Below are 10,608 nucleotides of genomic sequence, written 5' to 3' on the forward strand. Positions count from 1 at the left end.
GGTGGTTTTTCCTGACAGCAGGTAGAGTTGCCTCGGCGTTGGGCTCTGGCTGCAGTGATGGTTCCACGTCTTTCTCCTTGGTGTCTCATGCCAGGCTGGGGGCTGACAGTGCAGGGGACAGGGGCAGGCCTGTCTACAGAGCAAGGTTTAATTTCTTTGTGTGGTTAATGATCTGAGAGCTGAGATGAAGGTAGACAAACCTTGGTCCTGGTGGGGCCCCACGTGCCTCCTTCAGCGGCTGTGGTGGGGCAGGATTGGGCACCTCAGTGCCGAGTTGCCAAGCACATGGATTGAATTCGCTGCTCTCCCTGGGAATGCTGTAAATTGTTGGTGGTGGAGGGGACCACTGAGGCACTGGTCCCTTAGTTGTGGCTTTTCTCTTGGTCTTCTCCACCTGCAAGAGCTTACGGGCGGTTTGTTGAGGCCTGCGCCTTCCCTGGGATGTTTAGGCCGATCCCGACCCTGCAGCTCTCCAGAGAGCATTCCGGCAGCGGTGCCGTGGCGTGGTGGCACATTTCCCTCCGGGGTTTTTCCCTTCCCCTTCTCCTTTAAGGTCCTGCAGCCGTGGTGGGCCGGCGGTGCTGCCGCGTGCCGGATCCAGCCGTGCCGCCCGCCCGGCTTTTGTTGTGCTGCCAAGTGTCCATAGCAGGGGAACAATTGATAGCCAGGCCTTGGATCGTTCAAGGCCTGTGCCGTAATAGATGTGTGCCTGCAATTCCTAACGAACGGTCCCGGGGCTGGGAGCGCGTCCCTAAAGCTCCCCGTGCCCGTGGCTTTTATTGGAACGTGATAATTGTCGTTAATTAGAGCAGCCGAGTTGGAAAACCAGGGTGGGGGGGATGTTCCTGAGGAGGGAATGGCTTAGCTTCTCTCTTTATGGGACATCTGGTGGGTTTTCTGGAATGGAAGGGGGATTTCAAGTTTTCCTCGAACAATATAATGATAACATGTGACTGAGATTGTATGAAATCGGATCCCTCTGCTCCCCCTGTGCCGTTTCCAGTGGTGTAACTTTTAATAAGAGTCTGGGGCTGGGTGATTTATTTTTCCCCAGTGCTCGCGATTGCTGAAAGAGGATAAGAGCTCTGCTGAATTAACCCGTACATGTCATCACAGGGAAGTCAAAGGGAAAAACCCACTTAGGCTCCAGTCTACCTGCCATGTTTCAGTTTGTTTATTCTCCATTTCAACTTATTTAATGGCTCTGCTTGAAGTGTAGGTCTGTGGGAATGGTACACAAAGCACGTGGTCTTCCCTGCCTCCTCTCGTGTACCAAGGAGCTCGGTGTGCATTTAACTCCTCTTCCAAAAATAAGTACATTTTGGATCTCGCATCAAGCCACTACTATTTATTGCTCCAGCTTTGATCATCAAAAAGGCTTTTCCTACTAAAAAACCACAAAATTCAATTTTGGATAACAAAGGGAGCCATTCTTCTTCTGTTGGTCCTTTACTTGATGAACTTCTAAACAGGAAGTTTTAGCATGAAGGCAAAAGATGATCTCTGTCATATGTCGAAACTTTATAAAAAAACCAAACTCTTTTTGAAGTAGAACCTTTCATGGTTATAACAACAACACTTTTAAGAGGAAAAGTCTTCAATGAACTAGCAGGCTCGCTCTAAAATCCTGAGAAACAGCCAGTGCTAACTGGGAGCACAGGTTGTGGGTGGATGTGACCTGTGTGGTGACCTGGATCCGTGGATGGTACCCCAGAGCCCTCTTCATCTGAGGTTCAGAGTATTTGGGTCATGAAATGAAGTTGTCTGTTCAAGGATCAGTGTCCAGGCACAGCATTTCCCTTGGATTAGGGATGCTTCTGTTTCCTCAGTGAGGTGCAATGGCTTTGGGAGGATCTGGCTTGCTGGGAAAAGGCACTTTGGGGTGGTGTTTGACCCCGAACTTTCCATCTCCTGAGCTCCAGCAACGTCACATTCAGGCTCGTGAGGGTACAAAGAGGGGCTCCAGCTCTCCCTCTTTAGCTTTATTTCTGCCTGGGGAGCAGAGCTGCAGCAAACCTGCTGTTCTGGGAGTTATATTCCAAACCCAGGTGGTTCCCTGTCCCCCAGGAAGCGGCAGAGCCGTGTCCCGTTTTGGCGTCCCCGCAGCTCCCGACCAGAGCCGGGGAAATACCAGGGAAAGGGCAAAATCCAGCAAGGCAGGAACAAAAGCTCAGCCTCATGACTCATAATTGGTGGAACATTTGTAGTAATTTTTTTTTTTTCCCTTCCCCTCAGTCTTGGCTCCTCCAGCACATGCCAAGAAGCTGCTGTACCCGTTAGACTTGCCAGGCTTGTAGAGGGCTGTGCTGCTGCGGGAACTGGTTTGGGATGGTGGGGACGTGCTGGAGCAGATGTTGAGGGCTTTGGGATTGCCTGCCTTCCCCTCAGTCCCACGGGGCTATCCCTCACCATCCCTGGGAAGGGCCCTCTCTCAAACACCGTGGGCTGGCCCCTCTGCTCTTGCACAGCGCGGTGTGTGCCTGGAAAAGCCTCAGGAATTCCTGGAGCAGCCAGCAGAGTTCTTGGTAGTGGTGGCATTAAATTCTGGAGGTCCCAAGGACTGTGCAGGAGGGGAGGGATTGAGCACAAGTGGTCTTCCAGCTCAGGATCCTCCTGCAGGTCTCTGTCCTGCCTTGGCCATCGCCAGAGAAGGTGCAGGTTTATTTTTTTCCAGAAACACTATTATTTTTTCCTGAACTTTGAAACCATTTCATTTCCTGTGTGCTGAAGCTCTGCTGATGAACCCATTCGTAGCTGAAAATGTGCATCCAAAAGAAGAAGGGGTGAGTTGGTTTGTTGGAGGAAGGGTGAATTCTTTCCACGCTCCAGAGCTGTGGGAAGTTGTTTCCCCCCTGGAAGTGGAAGCGCAGGTTGAGTCTATTCCCAGCAGCTCTGCTGAGGTCCAGAGGGTGATGTGGCAACGAGCTCTGCTTGGTGGCTTAGTCTGATGCTGGTGGAGGATAATTGGGAATTAACAGAGAGAAGAAATCGAGTTACAGAATATTCTGAGTTGGAAGGGACCCACAAGGATCATCGAGTCCAACTCTTAAGTGAATTGTAAACAAAGAGACTGAATGGGCTGGAGCTTATTGAAATTATTTCTGATTTTTTTTTTTTTTCCCCAAGGCCTGGGAAGATGGAGAAGATTTTACAGGGCAGTGGTGGGACTGAGGGGCTTGGATTTGGGAAGCAGGGCACCTCCAGAGGGAGGAAGAAGGCAGGACCATGCCTGTCCATCCCAGCTGGTGACTCAGCCCTGCTGAAGTGATGCCACGGCTCCAAGCGAGAGCCAGAGGGTTTTTTTTCTGCTTCCAGCAATATTTAGGATGAACTTAAGGAAGCATATTTTAAAACCCACTGAGTGGAGAAAGTGACCGTCTCTCTTCCTCTCCCCCCCCCCAAGAAATAACAGGCTGCAGGATTTATGCTCCCAAGGAAATTTATGAAGATCCTGTGTGTCGGGAGTAGGGGAAAAAAAAAAGCCTATTAAATATGTCAGGCGGATACGTGTGGCAACTGGGCAAACATCGCCCTTTCCGGCCTGGGGAGAGGTGGTGGAACTACCTGGGAGGAGAAAAAAATATGATATTTTTCTCATTAATAGGGCACCAGTTTCTCCTGGGGGGGGAAATGCTGGTTTTGTTACTTTTTGAGGCTTGACTCTGTGTCCCACCGTGGGCTGGGAGCTGCAGGTTGGGTCTGACCCAGCAGCCTTTTCATCCTTTCTTCTTCCCCCCCGCCCTGCAGAAACAAATCCATTAAAAAGCAGGCAGAACATCTCTGTGTGACCAGTTTAATCACAGACAGATGTTTATTTGGGCCAGTGATGGTTTTAGTTTCTCTTTTTTCTTTCCTATTTAACTGTAAGTTTGCTGGCCTGTCTAACCCTGTGCAGTCTAGAACAATCAGGGCTTGGCTAAAACTTCTCCTGGTCTCAGGAATGAGCCTGTTGCCAAGAGCTACTTCTTTGATGCAAAAAAATACATCCTGGAGGTGCTTTGTCAGATGTTTTTATATTAAACAGCTTTCCTCCATGATTTTAGTTTGCCAACGGGAAATAAAGGGCATCTATTTTTTTCCTGAGTGTTCAGAGAGGAACTCTCTGCTCAGTGGGGAGGTTTTGCCCATGTGGCCTTGGATGGCCTTGGATGTTGGAATCCCCATGGGAGAGGGTCTTTATGGATGTCTGGGGCAGCTTCAGAGCAATAATCTGCCTTCATGTCGTGTGCAGCTCCGGGCCCTGCCTGGGGGAGACATCAAAGGCCACTCCTCAGACTGCAGGGTGAAGTGTGGAGTTAACTCCTGAAATGGGAGGTGGGGAAGCTCTGGGAGACACATCCCTGAGCTTTCAGCGCTCTCCCTTTCGGAGAGGTGCAGGTGTGCCCTTCTATTCCACAGCAGAGGTCTTCCTGGGTTGATGACAAACCCACTGGAGCCAGTGGGTTTGCAGGAGGGTGGTGGGTTTTTGATGCTCACCGTGGGTAGCAGCTCCTGGAGTTCAAACGTTCCTTTTTTTGGAGCAGAAGGGAAAAGGATCATGGATTCTGTAGCCAGGTGGGCTCCTCGTTGTGCCCAAATCCTGTTAATGGCAGTGCTTCATCCATAAGTAAAGTAACCAGCAGGGAATATTCCACTTGGGTTCATAACAAGCAGCTGAAGATGTTCTTTGGAGCACTGAGGCTGAGCAAGCACCAACTGAAGAAAAACTTTGGAAGAAGTTGGACCAACTTGCCAGCTGAAGAAAAGCACCCTGGATCAAGGCTGGAAGGAGGTATTCTATTCCCTCCACGTGGTTGTTTCTCCTTTCCAGGAGGAAAGGTGTTTTCTGGACAGGGAGATGGAGATATGCCCCTGTACTATTGGTCATGTGAAGGCACTGCAAGAGAAGTGACTTTTCTCCAGCACGTTTTGTGTCAAGAAGGAGGATGGATGGATGGGAGGGAACTCCCAGAGCATCTTGGATTATTGTGATGGCTGATACTGCTGCTGTAACCATCCAAGAGACAGCACTTGGAAAAATGGGGGCAATCAGAGCTGTCCCTGAAAAATGGGGACAACTGGAGCTGTCCCTCATCCAGAAGAAGGATGAAAAAAGGCAAAGTGAACTGCCAGAGCCTTGGGATCATCTGCCTGGAGTAGCACAGGCTGCCTGGGGCACGAGGTTGGTGGAAGAAGGTTGGCCTTATCAATATTTGGCCCCGTGCCTAATGCAGGGATTAAAGGTGCTTTGCAGATGATCCCTCTGTATTTCTGTGTGGACACACAGCTCCCTGGCTCTGAAGGAGAATTTCCTGGGATGGAGCCAGGTGGGATCATGCCCTGAAGTGAAGGTTCCATGGGCAGTATTTGGTGAGCACTGTAGGCAATACACTGAATTTCTCAGTGTATTTCTGCAGAGAGAGAGTTGCTTTTTCTCCCTCTCACCTGGAACTGGGATGGATTTTCACAGCTAGCCTGGATGTTTTCAGCCTAGAAGTTCTTGGAGTAAGTACAACACCCAGATAAAATATGTTTTTGTCTGTGGTTCATTGAGTACTTATGATGTTTGGCCTTGAATCACAGAATAATCACATCCCTCTCTTCTCCGAGCACCTAGGCATCACTCTTAAAAAAAGAAACATCAGGAAGTAAGCAAGTTACTTAAAAGTAAATTAGTTTAATCTCTGTAGCCAAAACATTACATTCTTGCACCCTATTAGGGGTTGGATAGGGCTTTCTAGGTAGTAAAAGTTCTTTTGATGTAGCTGGTGGTGTCCTTTAAGCAGCACAGATCCGATGGTAGGTCTTTGTTTGAACTTTCCTTTTTCTCTGTGCCTGGGTTCTGCTTCTTGAAGGGATTTGCTGAATACTGGACACAGTGTATTTATGACCTTTGAAAAACGGCGAATGTTTGGAAGGAGGAATTTTGGCTTCTTGCAGGGGACCTGTAGAGAGAGGCTTGTGTTCCCAGTCACAGTAATAGATTTTTTTCGTGGCACTTTGATGAGTGAGAGGTGTTTATAGGCTTGATTCATAACTGGGTTACTAAGGTTTTCCACGGAAATAACTTATTAAATGTGTGGCGCTCCCCGAAACGATTGAAGTCTGGAGATTTGCTGTTCATCAAAGGCACCTCCTTTCCCGGCCTCCAATACCTAACTCAGCATTTTACCTCTGGAGGATGCTCAGATCCAAAAGTGGTGGGGGGGAGGGGGGTGATGTGGCAGCTCGAGCTGGGTTTTAGTAAGAAATTAAATAAAAAAAAAAAAAAAAAAAAAAAAAAAAAAAAAAAAAAAAAAAAAAAAAAAAAAAAAAAAAAAAAAAAAAAAAAAAAAAAAAAAAAAAAGGCAAACTGGAAAGGAGGAGGTAAAAAAATAAAAAAAAAAAACCACCTCAGGAAAAACATCCCCCGTCGTTCGGAGCCGCTGATGGTTAAACCTGGTTTTCTGGAACACTGCTTATTTGTGTGGATTTTACTTTGCTGCTCCACAGCCCAAAAGCACATCCCTTTACTGCTGCTGGCCGGGGCTGCTGAGGGCTTTGAAGTGCCCCGAGCCCCTGGAACCGCAGGTTCAATTTACTGGCAGAGGAGACTCGGCCCTTTGTGCTTCCCAAGTGCCGGGGTCGGAGGGGATTAGGCACGTGGCTGGCCTTGATTCCCAGCACTGCTGGCTCTGGGAGGGAGGACAGGACTGTGCTGCCTCCCTGGGCTCTGTGAGGATCGAGGATTTGGGTGGGGATTGAGGAGGAGGAGGAGGAGGAGGAGGAGGGTTGTGGGCTCGCTGAGGTCGCACCTTGCTCAGGGAATGTTGGGTTTGGGTGGTGCTTGTCCCAGTACTTGCTCTCCCTCCTGTTCTGTGCCTTACACATGGTTGGTTCATTGAATGCTGGAATGGTTTGGGTTGGAAGGGACTTTAAAGCTCATCTCATTCCACCCCCACCTACCGTGAGCAGGAACATCCTCCACTCGCCCGGGTTGCTCCAACCTGGCCTTGATTGCTCCCAGGGATGGGGCAGCCACAGTTTCTCTGGATCACCTCTGCCAGGGTCTCCCACCCTGTCCCAGATCCTTCCCCAGCTTCCCTGTAAACCCCAGAAAATGGTTGTTTAGCTGGGAAAGACCATCACTGCAGGGTCAGAGTACTCAGGGATGGGAGGCTGATGGGAAGATGTGCAGCCCATCACCAGCACTGGAATCTGGGTTTTGGCTGCTGAGAACTGTTGAATTCCTGTTTGGGTTTGTTTTTTTTCTGTAAGAACAAAAACATTTCACGTGGAAATGCCTGTCTTGGCTGACCTCTTGCAGAGCTGCTGACGCTGAGTGGTAATGGCCTTTGCAGCTCCTGGGGCTGGAGCAGGGATTAAACAGCTGGAGTGTATTGCTGCCCCACCACCTCCTTCCCAGAGGTGCTTCTCCTTCAGTGAGAAGCTGAGCATCGCTCTCTGGTTCCTCATCCTGGGCTTTGGCTGGGGGAACATATGTGGGAAAACACCACCAGCATCGGAGGATATAAATAGGATTATACCAAAACTCTGTTCCTGCCCCAGCATCCCCTCAATCAGCCCTGCACCCCACTTTTTCCCCTTTTTTTTCTTGAAATATGAAAGAATTACCTGTGATGCCCAGAGCTGAATTCCCTCACACAGTTCCTGCCTTTCCACAGGGATGCAGTCTTTTGTCTGGGAACAGGCAGGCTGTGATGCTTCTCCGTGCACTTGGCATTTTGCATTGCAGGTTTTAAAAGCCCACGGGTGAAACCTTCCAGAAAGTCAAAATTTCCAGCAGTGCAAGCGAGAGGGATCTTGTAGGGAGTTTGTTTTTCCCTTCACTGCAGTTTTTTGTTCCTGGGGGATGCAGGAGGTCTTTTCCTGATGGTACAGGACGCGTGTGCTCCTGCCCTGCAGCATCCCCTGTCCCACTCCAAGTGTGGCACATCCAAAACCATCCCTCCCTCCCTCAATGGGTATTCATGGAAGTGCCCTCCTGTCCCATCTGGACATGGATACTGGACCCACAGCAGCCTGGCCATCTCCCCTCCTGCACTTGGAAGAGCTGCCCTCCTTTTCCTCTGCCTCTTTGGGTTTGTTCCTCCTCATAAGTGCTTGTGGCATCTGGGGAGGATCAGGCTGCCCTTTCCTCCAGGCTGGAGAAACTGGAGACTTCATCCTGCTGTGGGAGCATCTCCTGGTGCCAGGATTGCCCGGGCAGCATCCCTCCCAGCCCTGCGGAAGGCTGGGAGACACCACCGTGTTGGTTTTATCTCCGTCTTCCATTAGCAGGAGCAAAGCCCTGTGCCAGCAGAAAGGCTATTTTTCAGCTCTTTTCCGTTTATTAAGGTCTCATTTGCTAAGATTTTTCCATTTGAGGAGCCAAAGAATGTTAAAGACTTTTGGGGGGAAAAAAGTGCCAGCTGCTTTATGCTTTCACATGCAGTGATGCAAACCACTGTTGTGTGTTTGGTCAGGGAGGAAAGCCCTGTAGGTACTGCAGGGGCACGTTGGGGTCTGGTTGGTGGGTGATGAGGCCCTGGCACAGGTTGCCCCGAGAAGCTGTGGCTGCCCCTGGATCCCTGGAAGTGTCCAAGGCCAGGTTGGGGCAGCCTGGGACAGTGGAAGGTGTCCCTGCCCAGGGCAGGGGGTGGAAGGAGATGAGCTTTTGTAGATGAGCTTTCAGGTCCTTTCAAACCCCAACCGTGCTGTGATTCTCTGATAAGGCTGAGCTGTCTTTAGCTTTATCCCACCTGTCTCCAGAGGCTCCCAGAGGGATGAACGTGCTGTTCAGAGGACATCACTTTCCTTTCCTTCCTTCCCTTTATTCCCTCTGGCTCTGCAAGGCCTGGCCTGTTCCGGGGGAAGCGCCCTGCTCTGGGCTCAGACAACGACCCGTTTGTGAGACCCGTGCCGGGAAAAGGCGAGTTTGTCCACTGGGAAGAATGAGGCTGTTGATTCCTCTCCCCCTGCTGAGGCTGGGGGGGGGTCTGGGAGCATCCCTGTCCTGCACAGGGAAGGCAAACACGAGCAGTGGTGGCTGGGAACTCCCTTTGCTTTCCCTTATTCCTGGGTAGATGCTGCTGGCGTCGCTCATCCATCCCCAGCTTCCCCCAAGCTCCATGGCAAACACAGTGCCCTGATTTTATTCCCTGTTGGTTTTGCATCTGTTGCTCTTTGAACCCTCTTTGAGCTGTAGGTGAGAATGAACTAAATGTACTATTTTCCCCATTCTTCTTAAAATCCAGAGAAGCCATGGAATAACCCAACATCTTTCCAGAACTGTGGAATTAATTACACTGAGTAGCCCCCTTTCCTTGTGCTGCAGATTTCTTTTGGGTCCAACCAGCGCCTGAAAAAGGGAAATAAATACGTAGGGAAAGGTCTTTACACTAATCAAGTCTGAGTAATAAGCAAAGCACAGGGGAAGGGCTGTACTAAAGTCTTAAAGACACTTGGAAATGTCAGATGGACGTAAGTGATGCTGGGTGGGCTGGTCCCAGAGCACCCTCCTGGGCTTGACAGGGCTGGTGGTGCTCCCAGCTGGCATCCAGGGGCCCATCTCGGTGCTGAGCTGTGTGCTGAGTTGTACAGTCTCTCTGTTGGGGTTTTTGATGGAGTTAGAACTGTTGTGACCCTTGTGGTGTTTGCAGGGTGTGTGACTTTGGCTGTCCTTGCCCATCAGAAAGCAGGAGCTGTCACCCTGGAAGCGTTCAGGGCCGGGTGGGATGGAGCTCTGAGCAGCTTGATCTAGTGGAAGGTGTCCCTGTCCATGGCAGGGGGCTGGAATGGGATGGGCTGTAAGGCCCTTTCCAACCCAAATTATTCCTTGGTTCTGGGATCCATCCCATCTCAGCAGGCACTGGGCTCACGAGCGAAGCTTTGCCAAGTCTCGCAGCAAACAGTCACTGGTGCTTATAAAAAGCTCAGGCTCCAAGATTAGATCTGGTTGGGTTTGTCTGGTGCATCCAGCTGTGGAGAGAGGGAGCAGATGTGAAAACTGGGGATTTTAACGTCTCAGACCCAAACCCTCCCTTATAAAACGTGTGTCTGCAGCTGCCATTGAGCTGTTCTGCCACGGGGCTGATAACAGTAAAACTCAATCCACCAGGTTGTGATTTTGGCCTCTATTCTGGAGAACTCTTTTTCTCCTGAGGTTTTATGAGGCCCTGAAACCCAAGTTCTGAGGGGGGCTGAGGTGCCTGTGCCAGGGTGCAGGAGAATTCCTTGGTGGGGAGGCCAGGGCTCAGTTTTCCTCAAGTGTCACAGGAATTGCTTTCTGAGATCTGCAAAGAAAAAAAAAAACCCAACCCAACTGAACAAAAAAAACTCCAACAAAACTTTATGAATCGACCGGCAAGGCAGTAAAAATTAGTAGTAACAAGCTCATTTCAATAGAAATGGGTTTGCTGCTCTGCTGGCTGCCAACCATTTATGGGACTGGCCGGGTGCCGTGGGCTGGGTCCAGAGCGCCACATCCTTCCAACCCTCCTGCTGCTGGAAATCATTTGTGACTTCAAAAAAAAAAATAAATAACCCCATTGTGGAGCTTGTTTTATGGTTGGGGCCTGCGTTGGGTGACAGCTCTGGAGTTGCAGGCTTGGAGGGGGGGGTTTTCTGCTCTGAACTCAGGTGGGTCCC

Source organism: Empidonax traillii, unplaced genomic scaffold, assembly GCF_003031625.1.
Source record: "Empidonax traillii isolate 1590-97213 ecotype Southwest subspecies unplaced genomic scaffold, ASM303162v1 scaffold52:size1600334, whole genome shotgun sequence".
Classification (NCBI taxonomy): domain Eukaryota; kingdom Metazoa; phylum Chordata; class Aves; order Passeriformes; family Tyrannidae; genus Empidonax; species Empidonax traillii.